Source organism: Oryctolagus cuniculus, chromosome 9 (assembly GCF_964237555.1).
Source record: "Oryctolagus cuniculus chromosome 9, mOryCun1.1, whole genome shotgun sequence".
NCBI classification, from domain to species: domain Eukaryota; kingdom Metazoa; phylum Chordata; class Mammalia; order Lagomorpha; family Leporidae; genus Oryctolagus; species Oryctolagus cuniculus.
The window spans coordinates 108,220,053-108,239,658 of NC_091440.1; the positions used below are offsets into that span (position 1 = coordinate 108,220,053).

At 45.0% G+C, this 19,606-nt stretch overlaps 1 protein-coding gene and 1 long non-coding RNA gene across 7 annotated transcripts in view; one reads left to right on the forward strand and one right to left on the reverse strand.

Annotated features, from left to right (window-relative positions):
* LOC103345394 (uncharacterized) overlaps positions 1-10,186 on the forward strand; it is a 41,202-nt gene extending 31,016 nt beyond the window's left edge. Inside the window, exons 4-5 of the long non-coding RNA XR_007915596.2 lie at positions 4,223-4,368; positions 8,429-10,186. This is a non-coding gene — a long non-coding RNA (uncharacterized lncRNA). The remainder of the gene's footprint in view (positions 1-4,222; positions 4,369-8,428) is intronic.
* STYK1 (serine/threonine/tyrosine kinase 1) overlaps positions 1-18,664 on the reverse strand; it is a 43,867-nt gene extending 25,203 nt beyond the window's left edge. For 2 of the 6 annotated variants that reach the window (XM_070049379.1, XM_017338113.3), the window contains exon 1: positions 18,339-18,661. The gene's annotated coding sequence lies outside the window, so the exon portion shown is untranslated. Of the gene's footprint in view, positions 1-18,335 lie in introns of all 6 variants that reach the window. The other 4 variants (XM_008249399.4, XM_070049380.1, XM_070049378.1 and 1 more) reach the window with 4 other exon arrangements.
* Between the last annotated feature and the right edge of the window lie 942 nt (positions 18,665-19,606).

A 19,606-nucleotide genomic window follows, 5' to 3' on the forward strand; every position in this document is an offset into this window, starting at 1 on the left:
TAAAGAACAGAAGTTTATTAGCTCCTGGTTCTGGAGACTGGGAGGTCCAAGGTTGAGAGACCCAATCTGGTGAGGGCCTTCCTGCTGGTGGGACCCTCTGCAGAGGTCCAAGGCAGCACAGGGCATGACATGGTGACAGGAGTGCTTCCAAGAGACAGAGCTTAACTGGCTTTAACTCTTTGGAAGACCCATTAGCCCATTAACCCAGGAACGGCTCTGCCCCCATGACCTTAGCCCCTCTTAAAGGTCCCACCTGGTCCTACCTCTTAATGACTCACAATGGGGATTAAATTTCAACAAGAGTTTTGGTGGGGGATGCATTGACTGTCATCTCACTTTCCTTTTACTTCATTCTCCCCTATACACCCCTGAACCCATTGTCCTGTGCTCTGTCAACCATGCAGGAAACCCAGGTTGGTAATTCTTGCCTGAAGTTTACTCTACATCTGATCTGTCTGCATCTATCAGAGTCTACCTCTATAGTCTAGCTAGTTTATTTGATCATTTGCTTGTAAGGTCCGGTCTCCTCTTCCTTGGATACCATGTGATGTTTAGATAGATGTATACATTGTAGTAAGTTCCATCATGGTAAATATATCCATGCCTCAAACATTTAACACTGCTATATGATGAAAACGTTCAAACTCTAGTTTAAAAAAAAAAAAACAGAGAAATATGACATTAACATTACTTACAATCATCCTACTGTGCAATAAAAGTGCCCACTCCTAGGTAAAACTTAGCAACCATGAATCAATCTCTCCCCATGCTTACTTCTCCCCTTCCCTCCCTACTCATATGTGGAGTCAAAAAAAGAAAAACAAAAGTAGGCAACAGGTGTTCATTCCTCATCCTCTTAGAGAGTGTGATAAAGATGAGCCCCATAGATCCTCACTTCACCTGTCAGCATTCACTAAAGGAAGTGATTCCCAGGAGGTACTATTGTTCAGCTAGGATTGAGAACTACTGAGATTTATTATGGTGTCACTTAACTGGTGTTTAGGCAATGGATTTCTTATTTGATAAAAATAATTTAGACCTTTGTTTCATGCCTACACGAAATAAGAGTTACCTGGAAAAGCAACTATGTGTTTTAAGAAGCACAAAAGAAAAAAAAGTAGTATAAATTTTATTGGAGTGGCAATGACTTCTTAAGTTTAAAGAAAATTCCTTCCAGGGAGGACGATTGGCGTAATGGTTAAGGTTCCAGTGGGAGACCTGCATCCCTTATCTCAGTGCCTGTGTTTGAGTGCTGGTTCTTCTTCTATTCCAGTTTCCTACTGACGTGCACCCTGAGAGGTGATGGCTTAGGTAGTTGGGTCCCTGCCACCTATGTGGGAGACCTGGATTGAGTCCTTGGCTCCTGGCTTTGGCTCTGCCGCTCCTCAGCTGTTGCAGGTATTTGGAGAGTAAAACAGCAGTTGAGAATCCTATCTCTCTCTCTCTCCTTCTCTCTCTCTTTCTCCCTCCTTTTTTCCCATTCTTTCAAATGAATAAAATAAATGTTTTTTAAAAAGATTTTCATCCTAACTAGTAATTTAAAACATACTTTAAAAGAAAGCAAGATGCGATTTTTCAACTATCCATTTAAAAAAAATGATTCAAAAAAGTGAATTATAATGCTCCGAAGAACTTTATTTTAAAGACTATTTTTATATGATTGAGAAGGAATCTAAATTTATACTCTTATGGAAAATAATTTGGCAATATATAAACCAAGAGTCTCAAAGTCATTTTTTTTAAAAGAGGTTTTTTAAATTCATTTATTTGAAAGGCAGAGTTCCAGAGACAGAGAAGGAGAGACAGACAGAAAGAGAGCCTCCATCTTCTGATTCACTCCCCATGGCCAAAGCCAGGAACCAGGAGCTTCTTCCAGGTCTCCCACATGGGTGCGTGGGCTCTAGCACCTGCGCCATCATCCACTGCCTTCCCAGTAGCATTAGCAGAGAACAGATCGGAAGCGAAGTGGCCAGGACTTTAAGCACAGCCCCTATGAGTTGTCAGCACTGCCGGCTGAGGCTTCATCTGCTACACTGCAGGACCCACCTCAGAGTCACTTATACTTTTGACCCGAGAATTTTTCTCTGAGGAGTCAATTATAAGGAAAACATTTTTTAGGGGTGGATGTTTGGCCTAGAGGTGAAGCCACTGGTTAAGATAGCTGTGACCCGGCTGGCGCCGCGGCTCACTAGGCTAATCCTCTGCCTTGCGGCGCCGGCACACCGGGTTCTAGTCCCGGTCGGGGTACCGGATTCTGTCCTGGTTGCCCCTCTTCCAGGACAGCTCTGTGCCAGGGAGTGCAGTGGAGGATGGCCCAAGTCCTTGGGCCCTGCACCCCATGAGAGACCAGGAAAAGTACCTGGCTCTTGCCATCGGATCAGCGCGGTGCGCCGGCCGCAGCGTGCCAGCCATGGCGACCATTGGAGGGTGAACCAACGGCAAAGGAAGACCTTTCTCTCTGTCTCTCTCTCTCACTGTCCACTCTGCCTGTCAAAAAAAAAAAAAAAAAAATAGCTGTGACCCATGTTGTAGCGCAGTGCATGGGTGCAAGTCCCAGCTTCAGCTCCAATTCTAGCTTACTGCTAATGCCAGCCCTGGGTAATGGTCATGGCTCAAGTAACTGTGTCTCTGCCACCCACCTGAGAGACCTGGACTAAGTTCCTGGCTCCCAGCTTCAGCTTGGCCCAGTCCCCACTACCACAGGCATCTGGGGCATGAACCAGGGGATAGGAGCGCTATTTCTGTCTGTCTCTGTGTGAACTTCTCTGCCTCTCAAAACAACAACATACTGTTTAAAATGGAAGGTATTTCTGAACATAAAAGGTATTTATCACACTCATTAACTTTTTTAAAAACACAAAGAGGGATTTGCTTCAAAACAGCCACAGCCTGGAGTGAAGATATTTATAACACAAGATTGGTCATATGTTGAATTCAGGTGATGAACATGTGGGAGTCATTCTACTATTCTTGTTGTTTTTGTGTATGTTTGAAATTTTCTTAAAATAGAAAGCTAAAAATAGAAATAACAAATTTTAATAAGAGGAGGGACATCTCAACTTGTTTTTATATAGGTGAACAATAGAATATTTAAAATCTTTCAAATTTAGGTTCACAAAAATGCCTAATAAATGATTTTTTGTTCATTAAATTAAATAGCAAATTTTAAAGATGTACATATTGTAAGAAGAGCATAACAAAACGGGTTAGAAGAAAACACTGGTGCAGAGAATTCTCAAAGAAAATAATATCAGAACTCCACAACAGCAATGGTGATGGTCATCATGACTTTTTCCTCTGACTACTCTATTTTCCTGGTCAAATGAATGGCACTTTATTTTCTAATAACAAAATACTAAGGAAGAAAGATGAGAAGGGAAAGAAGTTTGAAAGCAGAGTTATCAACAGAGAAAATTAGCTGAGGGTGACAGAAAAGAGAAGAGCAGGAAACTAAATCTCCCTAAAGAACCAGTAATCAGAATTAAAGATCACAGAGGACCTTTAGATCAAGATGTATGGCTTCCAAGAGAGCTTCTCTGGCCTAAAATCAAGGTGAAGACCTGGAGTTTAACAAGTTCTTCTTTGTTGCTTGCTGGAGGCATTATCTTGCCAACCTGGGAGACAGCCAAGTTGGAATTGCCAGGAACAAAGTTAATGTATTATCTCCATCTAACTGTAGTCTCACAGAAAGGTCTCAGGGATCCAAGCCAGTAGGATGGATTTTTCTCAAACTATTGAAGCCTATTGAAAGCTCCTAATCAATAGAGCGGAGATAATCATGCCTGTCGATATCAGAGGAGTCTGTGAGAATTAATGAGAATGTAAAAGTGTTCTTCAATGGTAGTAGTTACAAGTACCTCCTGAAGCAAGAATTTATTTGTATAACATAATTACTTTTCAGAGCAAAGGTCGCAACTTCGTGTTCCTGAATATTGCATTTTACTTGAGGTTCTCTAATTTTGATTAACTACTGCCCCATCAAAATGGTCTCTGGAGTACAGCTTTCCTTCAATGCATGTGGATAAAATTCCTTTCCTCTTAACACATGGCCAATAAAATAAAAGCACCGAAAAGTTTGCAAAATGTTAAGAGACAATAGTTGGAGAATAAATTCAGTGAGCAAAAAGTGCAGAACTGGAGTGCGTGCCAGTGTGGATGCGGGTGTGTAAAGTGTGTGTATTTTCCTAAGTAGAAACTTACAATTCTGTCTCCTTATCCGCAGAATCCACACTGTAGCCTAAGAGCTGGCCCAACCACTGTCACCTGTGTTTGTTTTTTACTTCACCTGTCATGAGCTTGTATGCATAAGAAAGAGGCTGCGGCTGCGTTAAAGAGCTTCTGTCCTTTCAGTATTTAAGAGCTGCCATGGTAAGGTATATTTATAGTGCACATGTCTAGATTTCAGCTTTCAATTTTTATTCTGAACCAGAAGCATCAGCCCAGCTCATTTCTAAAATCCAATATATCTGTCTTTGTTACTATTTAACTGTGTACTCTTTTTTTTTTTTAAGATTTTTTTAAAAATTTTATTTATATATTTGAGAGGCAGAGTTACAGACAGAAAAAGGGAGAGACAGAAAGGTCTTCCATTCACTGCACTCCTCAACTGGCTGCAATGGCTGGAGCTGGGCCGATCTGAAACCAGGAGCTAGGAGCTTCTTCTGGGTCTCCCACGGTAGATGCAGGGGCCCAAAGACCTGGGCCATCTTCCGCTGCTTTCCCAGGCCATAGCAGAGAGCTGGTTCAGAAGAGGAATAGCTGGGACACAAATTGGTGCCCATATGGGATGCCAGCGCTGCAAGCGGAGGCTTAGCCTACTATACCACAGTCCTAGCCCAAGCTGTGTACTCTTGAATATATTAGTACACCGTTCCTAAACCTCAGTTTTTCTCATCTGCTAAACTGAGTTTGCAGTACTACCTCCCTCAAGAATCATTGAAAAAGTAAATAATTTAACACACATAAAGCACTTAGAGTGATACCTAGCACATGGTAAACAGTGGCTTTTCCTAATTATTCTTAATGACAATTATAGAAATATTTTTATTCTTCTTCTTCCATTAGTGTTATTATTCCTGACACTGTAACATCTTCAAATGACCTCTCCTTTTGGGAAAGACCTTCATCCTATGTAATATCAGTATAATAATACAATACCACAGTTAGAACACTCATATTTCCATGTCTCACATAGGAATAAAAGAATCATTTCCTGATGTCTAAGTTTAATATGCCCTTACAGTAAATATGACCTAGCTTCTAGTACAGTTTTTTCACCCTCTGTATGCAGTGTCTGCTTTTTAAAAATATACCTTTTTAACTGTCTTATTCTCTTTTGGTACATTGCTTCACATTTTTTGAATCTAAAATATCATATATGAGGTGACTTCAAAATGTGTGTGGAAGGTAGCATTAAAATTAGTTTATTTAATGAGAAATTCTGGGATACATGCACATAGTTTTTTCAAAAAGTTCATGGAGGGCTGGCTTTGTTGTACAGTGGGTTAAGCTGCCCCTTGTGATGCCATATCCTCTTATTGGAGTACTGGTTCAAGTCCTGGCTGATCCAATTCTGACCCAGCTCCCTGCTAATGTGCCTAGGAAAGCAAAAAGATGATGGCTCAAGTGCAGGGCTTCTACCTTGATGGAGTTCCTGGCTCCTAGCCTTGGCCTGGCCCAGCCTGGCTATTGTGGCCAACTGGGGAGTGAACCAGTGGATAGAGATCTTTTTCTCTGTCTCCTTTTCTCTCTCTGTCATTCTGCCTTTCAAATAAACGTAAGTAAATAAATCTTTTTTAAAAAAAAAAAAGTTCATGGAAATCCATCTTATGAACAAAATTATCCATGGATTTTAATTTTTTGCACCAAAATAAATTTGTCTTCTCATTTCATTTTTCCATGAACTTATGATGTGCCCTTGTACTTATTAAAGTGAATTGGCGGAGCCGGCGCCGTGGCTCAATAGGCTAATCCTCCACCTTGCGGCGCCGGCACACCGGGTTCTAGTCCCGGTTGGGGTGCCGGATTCTGTCCCGGTTGCCCCTCTTCCAGGCCAGCTCTCTGCTATGGCCAGGGAGTGCAGTGGAGGATGGCCCAGGTGCTTGGGCCCTGCACCCCATGGGAGACCAGGAAAAGCACCTGGCTCCTGGCTCCTGCCAGGATCAGCGCGGTGCGCCGGCTGCAGCGGCGGCCATTGGAGGGTGAACCAGCGGCAAAGGAAGACCTTTCTCTCTCTGTCTCTCTCTCTCACTGTCCACTCTGCCTGTCAAAAAAAAAAAAAAAAAAAAAATAAATAAATAAATAAATAAAGTGAATTGGCGGATTCTGGACTTCTTTTCTTAGAATCTATTTGCAAATTTAAACAAGTGCTTCTACTTCAGGAGTTTTATAAAATTCATTGCCTTGGATACATCTCAACCAATTAAATCAGAATCGGACTCTCTGAGAATGGGAATCAGGTTTTGAGATTTTTTAAGGCCCCCAAGGTAATTCCAATGTGCAGCCAATTTTGGCAGCCCTGCCTTAAACCCTGGTTGTCTCCCATACACTCCTAATCAAGAGGAAATTCACCAGGCTCTAATTTAATAGGTAAGATTCAATATTGGCAACCAACATTCTGGTATCTTTCTTTCTTCTCGTCCTGTTTCCTTCCAACTCTCATTGTACAATGCAATTTTGGGCATTTCATCACTCCCCTAGGTTTAAATTCCTAATTTATAAAATAATAGATCACAATCCAGCATAACATAATCAGAGACATTCTAACAGAGCAAATGAGACAAAACAGATGGAAAGCACATTAAAGTTTTAGAACAAAAATTAGAAATCCCAGGTAGGATTATCACACCACCCACACCACTCCCCAACTCTCTTTCCCCATAAACATGCCCACTGCCGTCTCTTCTGAAATAATCTTGCTTCCTGAAGTTAAAGATTTTTTATAATAAATGACTTGGGGGTTTGTTAAGTTGTTAATGCTGCTATTTCAGAGAATTTCTTTTTTTTTCTTTTTTTAAATGTTTTTAATTTTTTATTTTTTTGACAGGCAGAGTGGACAGTGAGAGAGAGAGACAGAGAGAAAGGTCTTCCTTTGCCGTTGGTTCACCCTCCAATGGCTGCCGCCGCTGGCATGCTGCGGCCGGCGCACCGCGCTGATCCGATGGCAAGAGCCAGGTACTTATCCTGGTCTCTCATGGGGTGCAGGGCCCAAGGACTTGGGCCATCCTCCACTGCACTCCCGGGCCACAGCAGAGAGCTGGCCTGGAAGAGGGGCAACCGGGACAGAATCCGGTGCCCTGACTGGGACTAGAACCCGGTGTGCCGGCGCCGCTAGGTGGAGGATTAGCCTAGTGAGCAGCGGCGCCAGCCTATTTCAGAGAATTTCAAGCCAATTCTACCCATTGTTCTATCATTTGGCAACCATTCTCTTCTCTCTCATATTATTACTCCTAATCTTTCAAGAATCACAGATTAATGCATCTAAAGAGAAGTGATATGAGATGAACTTTGGAGAAAAATCTGTGATTGCATGAACTATAAGTAAGGTTAGTTGTGTCCCAGTGTGGTCTCCAGTAAAACGAGGCTCTGGCATTCTTCACTTTGACCTCCACTGCCTTCTGCCCTGAAATTCGTCATGGTTTCCTCACCTAGATTATTTCTTAATAGAAAGTTCTAGGAGAGGGGCTGACGCCATGGCTCGTTTGGTTAATCCTCCGCCTGAGGCACTGGCATCCCATATGGGTGCCAGGTTCTAGTCCCGGTTGCTCCTCTTCCAGTCCAGCTCTCTGCTGTGGCCCAGAATGGCAGTGGAGGATGGCCCAAGTGCTTGGGCCCTGCACCTGCACGGGAGACCAGGAGGAAGCACCTGGCTCCTGGCTTCGGATCGGTGCAACGCCAGCCGTAGCAGCCATTTGGGGAGTGAACCAATGGAAGGAAGACCTTTCTCTCTGTCTCTCTCTCTCTCACTGTCTATAACTCTACCTGTCAAATAAATTAAAAAAAAAAAAAAGTTCTAGGAGAAATGTATGGTGAAATGAAAGACTGTTTCCCTGAAATAGGAAGGAGTCATGACAGCTCAACTGTGACCCTGGCCTGGCAGCTTACTGCGTGACCTCAGCAAACCAATTAACATCTCTTTGTCCAACGTTGTATGTGAATACAATATATAAGGAGCAGTAAAAATAGAAGTCATTGTAGTGAGTTATTGATACCTCATGGGAAATAGTCAAGAAAGCAGAACTACATATAATGAAACAAAGCTATATGAGCATAAGATAGATCTGCAGAAGACAATTCAGAAGTATAAAACCAGAGGAAAGGTAGGCAATAGAGTTTTTCTCCATCCTTTCAAGTAGGGAATTTAATACCTTCTATCACTTCCTCATAATGGGTTTGCTAATGACCCCTCCTGCTTGCCCTCTGTACACAGAAAGAGAGCTACAGCAGAGTCGAGAATTGCAAGTGTACCCCATGAAAATGCAGACAGCAGTGATCGTGAATACTGCTAGGAACACCTGCCACCATCGTGGATTCTTGATTTGTCCTGTGAATGAAACTTGTTGCAGTGGTATTAAACCTTGTAGACTGTGTTAACCTTACACTTTGAAATAAAAGACCAACAAACATCTCAAGTAAAAAAGATATGTCTGTATCAAGAGGAAGAAGATTGTGAGTTTACTGCCTAAATTCCAGAGGAAAGCCACCAAAATGTCTGCCTAATCTTTACGCTGAACAGCAAAGTTACGTTGTTACAGTTCACCATCCCTTGCTTCTCTTTTTAGCTTCCCCTAACATATTTTTGGACCATCTTCCAGGACCCAGGTTTTGTATCTTTGATGTATACCATCTCTTCCTCCTACTACACTAAACCCGGGATGGTTTCACCTATCAAGACAGAACAAAGTTCAGATAAAAAATCAAGTGAAGCTGTTTGCTTCCGACTCCACTTGGCTCTGCTCCTCCTTAACTGACATTTGTGTCCAGCACAATCTCTCTCTCTCTCTCAAAATTTATTCATTCGTAAGTCAGAGTTACACAAAGGAGAGGCAGAGAGAGAGAGAGGTCTTCCATCATGCTAATTCACTCCCTAATTGGCCGCAACAGCCAGGTTGCACCTCTCCGAAACCAGGAGCCAGGAGCTGCTTCCAGGTCTCCCATGTGGGTGCAGGGTTCCAAGGACTTTGGCCATCTTTCACTGTTTTCCCAGGCCATAGCAGAGAGCTGGATCAGAAGTGGAGCAGCTGGGACTCGAACCGGTGCCCATATGGGATGCCAGCACTACCAGCGGCAGCTTTACACACTATGCCACAGCACTGGCTCCCACAAGCTTCTCTCATACTGGCTTTGCTTCCCACTGCTGCATTGTACAGTTTATTGAATACAGTTATACCAGCAAACATTTATGCAGCACTCGCCACATGTTGCCTACTCCTCTAAGCACCTACTGGGGAACGGAGAGGTTAAGTAGTTTGTTCCAGATCACACAGCTGATAAACAGGACAGGATTCCAACCCATGTCATTTGGCTTTAGAGTCCATGTGTACTATACTGTACTGCCTCTCCAGGGTATTCTCAAAAACCAATTTTCTTATAAGATTACAATTCTCTTTGATATTGCTTCTATTTTTTAAATTGAGATACAATTCCAACACCAGAAATGCCACCCTTTTTAGAGTGTACAATCTGGGGTTTTCATTGTGATCACAACAGTAGGTGGCTATCCTCAGTGTCTTGTTCAGAATATCACACTTTCTCTTTATTGCTCCCTTCCCCAAGCCCTTGGCAATCATGAACTGCTTTCTGTCTTTACCGATTAGCCTATTCTGGACATTGCATATAAAATGAATCATGCAACATGTGACCTTTTGTGCCTTGTTTTCTTCACTTAGCAAAATGTTTTCAAGGTTGATCCATGTTGTTGTGTGATCAGTATTCATGCCTTTTTTCAGCTGAATATTGCACCATATGGATATAACAAACTTCATTATCCAGTCCTCAGCTGATGGACATTTGGCTAAGTGTCCACTTTCCCCATTATGAATAGTCAGACCAAAGTTTTAAAATGGTCATTTGTTTTCATTTCTCTTCAGTACATGTGTAAGAGTGTAGCGGCTGATACGGTAACTGTTTAAATTTGAGGAACTGCCAACTATTTTCCAAAGTGAATGTATCATTTTACATTCCCAACAGAGAGAAGGAGAAGGAGGAAGGGAGGGAGGGAGAGAGGGAAAAAGAGAGAGAGAGAGAGATTCCATCTTCCACCCATTGGTTTAGTCCCCAGATACCTGCAACAGCCTGGTCTGGGCCGGGCTGAAGCCAGGAGTCCGGAACTCTATTCTGGTCTCCCACGTGGGTGTCAGGGGCCCAAGTCCTTGAGCCATCTTCTGTTGCCTTCTCGGAACAATAGGAGAAAGCCTGATCAGAAGCACAGCAGCCAAGACTCCAGCTGGCATTCCAATATGAGATGGTAGTGTCGCAAGCAGCAGCTTAACCGGCTGCACCACAATGCCGGCCCCGGGTTCTTTCCTTTCATCCTACTCTTCTCCTAGAACTTTCCATTGAGAAATAATCTATGTGAAGAAGACATGACTAATTTCAGGGCAAAAGGCAGTGGAAGTCAAAGTGAGGATGAATGCCAAGGCCACGTTGTACTGGAGACCACACCTGTGCACATGTTGCACTACTTATAGTTCATTTGACCACAATACTGGCCCCAGGAACTAAGGGTTAAGTGAAAAAATGAGTTGCCTAAGGTCAGAAAAGAAATCAGACAACTAATTCAATTTGAGACCTCCTGATCATGAATCCATTAGATCATCCTTAAGTTAGGAAACACAGGGAGGGAAAGAAAGGGAAACTAAAGCCACTTGTGGTTGCGGGAGCTGCTTGGGTTTCAGGAAGATACGCAAGCACAGAAGGCTGCTCTGTGTCAGAAAAACGAATCCACACACACACACTGGAGATGTAGTAACCACCCCATACCTTCCGTGCCACTCTAGCCACAACTCCTTGCTAAAGAAACAAAAAATAGCAAAAAGAACAATCCTGCCATCATTTCTTAATCTCCTTGACAAACACATTACGAAATACAGCAGGTGCTTCAAAGGGGCCAGGGAATCTTAAATATGTAAGGAAAAGAGTTCTTTGCAGGCAACACCAGCACCAACAAGGAACTCTATCCTCCATAATTTACTGATGGGAAAATGAAGTACAGAGGTGAGATGCCTTCCAGCAGTTAATTAGCCCCAAAGCTGAGACCAGTATTGTGTGTCTTGAGCCTCCATTGAATGCTCTTTCTGCTTCCCACCATATACAATGCTGCCTGGAGATTTGCCTCTTGTAGAGATGAGAATGAGGAAGAAGATCCTGGTTCTTAGAATTCATACTGCCTGTATACTTCAATTTCTTCTGCCCACCGGGACTTTGGTTTGTGTGTGTGCCTGGGTTGGTCTCTGCAGATCGCTGGCCCACACATGCCCAGAGTGGAAGGCTGGAGAACTTCCATTCCCAGGTGTGTTCTTGTTACTTTAAGAACATTTGAATGAATACTCCGCTCTGCTCCTTCTTTTTCTCCTAAAACTGATTCTGATTTATGCTTAGATATCAGCTCCAAGGAACACTAAAGGGCTCAGATATTGAGACCCATGGGAAAAGAACACAGAAGGTAGAAGACAGGGCAGCCCTTTGCTTTCAGACCCAGCAGGCATGATTTATGGAATCCGATTATATATCCAATGGAAAACAGGGTAGACAAGACAGATTTTCAGCCTCTCCTTCACCCCTCCCCTGCTTCCTTTTACCAGATTCAGCCCTATCACTTTCACTACTCGGTCCAACAAGTGCTTTCCTGCTGCTGTAGCCTCTATCTGGCCAGTAGCAACCCTCAGCCCGGGCTCAGGTGGAGAGGCATCACAGAGCACTCGCAAGAGTCCATCAGAATCTTTCCCTGTCTGGGCCAAGCCAGCCCAGCAAGAGGGACTTTGGAGAAATGCATCCTAAGCCCTTTCTTGCTGACAAAACAGGGGGAGGCTTTAACCTACTACGGGTCCTATTAGCTTATAGTTGTCATAAGGGAAAAAGTGCTTGGGGTCAAATTCCCTAAACCTTGAATTATCACCTTTGGGAAATGTTTTTCACCATTTCGTTGGCCAGATAATTAAAATAACACAATGTTGTCTCCTGGAGTTGCCCAATACAACACCCTGCATTTATCCACCATTCAACAGCTGAGTGTACAACCAAATGGAATAATTACACAGCTTTTGTCAGAAAGGCACCTGACTTCAAATGCCAGCATTATTTGTGTATCAGTGAGAGTTTCCTATAACCACAATGTACATTTGAAACACAGTTTTTCCTTTAATCTTTAACACCTATTTCTATGTGTTCTTTTTAAATTTTTAAAATTTATTTATTTTAATTTGAAAAGCAGAGATAAAGACACACACACACACACACAGAGAGAGAGAGAGAGAGAGAGAGAGAGAGAGGATCTTCTAGCCGCTGGATCCCTTAAACTGAAAACAGCTGGAGCTGGGCCAGGCCTAAGCCAGGAGCTGGGAACTCAATCTGAGTGTCCCATGGGAGCGACAGGGAGCCAAGTACTTAAGTACTACTGCCTCCCTGGGTGCGTATTAGCAGGAAGATGGAATCAGGAGCAGAGCCAGGATTGAATACAAGCATTCTAACATGCCACGTGGGCAGCCCAAATAGTGTTTTAGTGCTAGGTCAAATGTCTGCTGCTACAATATGTTCTTATTAGAATTTTAACCTATGCTAAATTTAATTTAGGTCAAAATAGCACCATATTTTTATGTATTCTATTACTGACGATTTAAAAAATCACACTTAAATATATAAAGACATAGCTATTTACCATAGCTGAGGCTATACGATGTTAACAGTTGTAGAAGGAAAAAGTTAGCCGGCGCCGTGGCTCAATAGGCTAATCCTCCACCTTGCGGCGCCGGCACACCGGGTTCTAGTCCCGGTTGGGGCGCCGGATTCTGTCCCGGTTGCCCCTCTTCCAGGCCAGCTCTCTGCTATGGCCAGGGAGTGCAGTGGAGGATGGCCCAGGTGCTTGGGCCCTGCACCCCACGGGAGACCAGGAAAAGCACCTGGCTCCTGGCTCCTGCCAGGATCAGCACGGTGCGCCGGCTGCAGCGGCGGCCATTGGAGGGTGAACCAGCGGCAAAGGAAGACCTTTCTCTCTCTGTCTCTCTCTCTCACTGTCCACTCTGCCTGTCAAAAAAAAAAAAAAACAAAACAAAAAAAAAAACAGTTGTAGAAGGAAAAAGTAAAACAGGTTTTAATTTCATGTAGAACTTTAGCCAGGAATTTAGGAAAAGCATGAAACCTTCATGAGGACAAAAATTGAGGGAGCTTTGGCTATTTTGTTCATTGTTGTATCCCTAGTTCCTAGGCACAGAGTGTCTGGCACATATCAGGATTCAAATGCGTGCTTAATAAGTAGCCAAATTTGCCCATTAAAATAGCACTGGGGAGTGATTAGTTAGGCTAGCCTTAGGACACCCAAGTCCCACAGTGGATGCTTGTGTTTGATTCCTAAACCTGGCTCCCTCCCTACTACAGCTTCAACCTTTGTGGACTGTGTATGGGCGGGGGTGCAGGAGGCAAGGATGGAGGGGAGTAGCAGGTGATGGTTCAAGTAGCTGGGTTCTGTCCCTCACCCCACATAGGAGATCTGGACTGTGATCCTGGCTCCCAGCTTTGGCCCCAACTCAGCCCAGCCACTGCAGACATTTGGAGAGTGAACTGTAGATCAGAACCCTGTGTCCGTCTCTTTGTCTCTTCTCCCTCCCTTCCTCCCTGTCCCTCTGCCTTTCAAATAAATAAATAAAACTGCGAAGTAATTGAGAAGTGCATTTTTCTTAAAAAAAAAAAAAAAGGAAAGAAACTTAACAGCAAGAAAACAAATAACCCAATTTAAAAAATAGACAAAATACCTAAATACATTTTTCCAAAAAACCTACACATAAACAAAAGGTATATGAAAAAATGTGCAATATCACTAATTATCAGAGAAATGGAAATTGAATCCTCCTACCTCTTAAAATGGCTATTACCAAAAAGACAAGAGATAAATATTGGTGAGGATGCAGAATATGCTACATGCTGTTGGTATAAATGAATATAAATTAGCATAGCTGTTATGGAAAACAATACAGAGCTTCCTCAAAAGCTAAAAATAGAATTATCCTATGATCCCATAACCCCGCTTGCTGGGTATATACTAGTATATACAGGGTTTATACTAAAAGGAAAGTAAATCTGTGTGCTCCTATGTTCATTGCTGCATTATTCAGAATAGCCAAGACATGAAATCAACCTCAAGGTCTACCAACAGATAAAAGGATGGACCCCCACCATCCATGTGGGAGGCCCGGAAGAAGCTCCGGGTGTGGTGGAACACGTACACAAAGGAATAGCACTCAGCCTTAAAAAAAGAAAGAAAATCTTGCCATTTGTGAAAATATGTATGAACCTGGCAGACACTGTGCTAAGTGACACAAGCCAGGTGCAGAAACACAAACACCACACGATTCACTTGCATGTGGAGTCTTTAACATATACAAAAACAAAATCCTGAACCTCATCAAATACGATTATTATATGTCGATTAAAGGTATGATTTTAAAAATATCAATAAATATACAGAAACAAATTTAAAGCTAAACTCGTAGAAATAAGGAGTAGAATGGTGGTTACCAGGGACTGGAAATGGTGGGGTTGGGGGGATGTTGGCCAAAGGATACAAAATTTCAATTAGACAGGAGGAACAAGTTGGAAAGATCCATTGTACACTTTGACTTGGCCCACGCAGCCCTGGCTGTTAGGGCCATCTGGGGAGTATAGCAGCAGATGGAAACACTGATTCTCTCTCTCTCTCTCTCTCTCTCTCTCTCTCTCATGTGCTGCCTTTATAAGTATATACATAAATCTTTTTCAAAAATGTGTTTACAATATATTGACTATGGTGAATAACAATTAACTATATATATTCTTAAAATTTCAGAAAATACATTTCAAATGATAGCACCAAAAATAAAACGATAGGTATGTGAGGAAATGCACACATTAATTAATTGAATGTTCCCTTCCCTGATGTACATATATTTCAAAACAAGATGTTGTGTGTGATAAATGTGCATATTTTTAACGATATATTTATTTATTTTTGAAAGAGAAAGAGAGACAGGAGACAGAGAAAGATATCTTCAAATCTGCCAGGTCTCCCCAAACAGCTACAACAGCTGGGACTGATTCCAGGCCAAAGCCAGGAGCCAGGAGCTTCTTCCGGGTCTCCCACACGGATGGTGGGGGTCCAAGCACTTGGGACATCCCCTGCTGCTCTCCCAGGAGCATTAGCAGAGAGCTGGATTGGAAGCAGAGCAGCTGGGATTCAAACAAGCGTTCTGATATCGGATACCCAACATGCTGAGCCCCAAGGCCAGTCCCCATATACTCACTTTTTAATTTGTCATTTACAAAACCAGTTTTGTAAAACACGAATAAGAACGGTCAGAGAACGCTCCTGTGCAGCAGGCAGAGTACCAGCTCCCTGAAGACGACTGTGTCCTCAAATCCGGAACCCAGAATTCCTTTTTACTAGGGTTAAAGTCGCAAAGGGGAGCCAAGGTTGCGCATGGATCAATTTACTGACTTCAAAATCGGAAGAGTATCCTGGATTACTTGGTGACTCCATGGTAATCACAAGGATTCGACGGGGAGGAGGAGGAAGGCAGTGTGGAGGTGTTGGCGTCCCTGGCCATCCCTGGCTTTGCAGACGGAGGAGGTGGCTCTCGAGCCAGGGAAAGCCGGCAGCCTCGGGAAAGTCGAGGCAGGAAGGCTGGTTCTCCTGAGCCTGCAGGAGGAACACAGACCGGCCTGACCTGCCTGCCTGTGCTGACCCGTGACCTCCAGCACGGTAAGAGGAAAATCTGTGCTGTCTGAAGTCACCCAGTCTCAAACAAAACTGAGCGGCAGGACCGCAGAACTCCCGGTGGACTGTGAGGGGGAAATCGACCCAACCACCTCTGAGCATGCGCATGGGGGCTGCGGGGGCCTTCCGCCCAAATTCACTTTGTTGAAGTCTTAAACCGCACTATCTCATAGCATGACCTTTTGGGAGAAGCAGTCTTTACAAAGACCCTCGAGATAAAATGAGGTGGAGTGGGCCCTGATGCAATACAACAGGCATTCTTATAAAAATGGTGGGCATGTGGCGTAAGGGTTAAGACATAGTTTGGGGGGGGGGGGGCTGGCGGTGGGGTCTGCAATGCCGGCATCCCATATGGGTGCTGGTTCTGGTCCCAGCTGCTCCACTTCCTATCCAGCTCTCTGCTACAGCCTGGGAAAGCAGTATAAGATGGCCCAAGTCCTTGGGCCCCTGCACTCGCATGGGAGACATGGAAGAAGCTTCTGGCTCCTGGCTTCGGATCAGCACAGTTCTGGCTGTTGCGGCCAATTGGGGAGTGAACCAGCAGATGGAAGACCTCATCTCCCTGCCTCTCCTTCTCTCTCTGTGTAACTCTTTCAAATAAATAATTAAATCATTAAAAAAAAAAAAGACATAGCTTGGGACATCTGTATCCCATAACAGAGTGCCTGGGGTCAAGTCCCGACTGTGCTTCCAATTCCAGCTTCCTGTTGATACCACCCTGGGAGGCAGCAGCGGGCAGTTCAAGTGCCTGGGTCCCTGACACCCACGTTGGAGATCCAGGTTGAGTTCCCAAGGCTGGCTGCTGTGTGGGCATTTGAGAAGTGAATCAGTAAATGGGAGATCTCTCTCTCTGTCCGCACATTTTATTTATTTTTTTTGACAGGCAGAGTGGACAGTGAGAGAGACAGAGAGAAAGGTCTTCCTTTTGCCATTCGTTCACCCTCCAATGGCCGTCACGGCCAGCGTGCTGCGGCCAGCGCATCAAGCTGATCTGAAGCCAGGAGCCAGGTGCTTCTCCTGGTCTCCCATGCGGGTACAGGGCCCAAGGACCTGGGCCATCCTCCACTGCACTCCCGGGCCATAGCAGAGAGCTGGCCTGGAAGAGGGGCAACTAGGACAGAATCCGGCGCCCTGACCGGGACTAGAACCCAGTGTGCCGGCACCTCAAGGCGGAGGATTAGCCTATTGAGCCATGGCGCCGGCCTGTCCGCACATTTTAAATAAATAAATAAGCAAGGGGGAAATTTGAGACAGGCACATATATAGGGAGAGTACCATATAAACATGAAACAAGCCAAGGAACTAGGCCTCCAATGAATCCTTCCCTCATAGTCCTCAGAAGGAAGCCAGTGCTGTCCACCCTTTAGTGTCCGTCTGCAAGCCTTCTGAACCCTGACACTATCATTCCGGCTCCTTAAGCCACCCAGTTCCTAGTCCCTGGTTATGGCAGTCCCTGCCAACTCACTCAGTAACGGAGGCACTGAAGGAAAAATGCATGCTGATCAAGGAAACATATACTTCCTGACGCCTCACCGTTCTCTAGCAGGCTGTGAGTGAAGACCCTGGTGCCCTGAGAGCTCTGGCCAGGCAGCCAGCACCAAGTCCAGGTGCGCTGCAGGTTAGGTGTGCCGCTGCATGAGCCAGTCACTCAACCCTCCACCTCCACAACACTAGGGAGTGGGGAGAAGGGCTGCCCCTGAGTCCAGGAAGCTCAGACAGGCACAGGATCCCATACAGAAGAAAGCAACAGCCGCAGAAATGAAAGGGAAAGAAAGAGACAGAACGGGGATGAGGATGAGGGGTTGACAGCGAACAGGAAGAGGGAGAGAAAAAAGAGTGGATGAAGGAGAAGACAGGGGGTCACTCAACAAGGCACAGCTTGGGCTACTGGACAGTTTCTGAGGGTGTGGATGTTATCTTACTTAAATTTCCCAAGGCCCCTGAGAGGTCACTCTGCCTTATTTATGCTTTACAGGTGAGGAGGTGGGAGCCAGGGACCAGAGCCCAAGCCACCTCCAAATGGCTCCGCCGTCAAGTGACTTCCCCCACTCTCCTTCTTTCCACCTGGCCATCCTGGTGGCCCCTCTCCAGGAATAAGCAGAGACCCCTCCTCACCGCCCCTGTTTCCTGCGGATCTCTCCCTGCTGTGGCAGGGTCAGTCTCTCACCCTAACAACACAGAAGCCCAAACCCACAAGGTACTGTCCTGAAGAAACACAGATGAGCTCACCTGCTGATCATTGTTTGTTCACAAACCAGAGAAACAGCAGATCACAACCGCTCCTCTCCCAGTGTCCCCCGCCCCCACTACAAAGCCCACCCCCAGCAGCACCGTGGCTGACCCTTCCTCCCCACCCCCCAAGCCCCCCACTCACTACCGTGTCTCTCCTCTGGTCCCTCGGGTTTCAGATGGAGCTGGACCGGCCAGTGGGAGAAAAATGACCAGTAGCGCAGAGCAAGGTGTGCCAGCCTCGAGGAAATGCTTACCAGTCCCTCCTTCCCACCTTGGGGTGTGGCCGCCGGCAAAGGATGGAATTTGGACGGGCTCCCCACAAAGGCAGTTGGGCCCTGAGGTTTCGCGGACTCGCCACACACTAACCGGCAGGAAACCTCGGCCGAATTGTAGGAGCTGGACTTGTTGCTGATCTACATACTCACTGCTCGATGGTCAGGTGTACTGGAGAATTCAGTCCCCTTGAAAACGGTCAGGAAAGAGAACGACAGCGCCACCTCACGTCCGATCTCGTTACAGCTCTGCTCATTGGTGTTTGCTAAGAACTAGATTAGACGCTCTGCCGGCTTAGTCGTTTCCAGGGACATTGTCCACTCCCAGCACTGTTGTGAGATTGGGGGTGGGGTACCCATGTGGAAGAGGTGGGAGTAAAACTCCCAGGTAATCAATCATTTTTTTAGTACACAAGGTTACTTCAAAAAATTCACGGTATGTTGGTTTGAAAGAACATATTTCTTTTGGTGCAAAAAAAACTTTAAAACTCACACATACGGCCGGCGCCATGGCTCAATAGGCTAATCCTCCGCCTTTCGGCGCCGGCACACCGGGTTCTAGTCCCGGTCGGGGCGCCGATTCTGTCCCGGTTGCCCCTCTTCCAGGCCAGCTCTCTGCTATGGCCCGGGAGTGTAGTGGAGGATGGCCCAAGTCCTTGGGCCCTGCACCCCATGGGAGACCAGGAGAAGCACCTGGCTCCTGGCTTCGGATCAACGCAATGCGCCGGCTGGCAAAAGGAAGACCGTTCTCTCTGTCTCTGTCTCTCTCACTGTCCACTCTGCCTGTCAAAAAAAAAAAAAAAAAAAAAAAACCACCTCACACATACACTATATACTGGCAAACTCCTCATTCTTCAGCTGACACAAACTTTTCCAGATTCTGCTCTGCTCCGAACTCCTATTATAACCATCCATCGATGGGTGGGCTACTTAGTGGATTCTCTCTTGTGGGATTCTGCACTTCTGAGGAGGGAATGTGGACTTGAAGTCTGGTGGGGTGCACAATGCTGGAATCTGTCCCAAGAGGGGAATCTCTGAAATCATGCGTTATAAGGACAAAGAAAGTGAAAGGATGAAGGCATTGCCCATGAGTAAGAATGGCTTGGAATTCAGTGCTGTGCCCTCATGACTTGCAACTAAG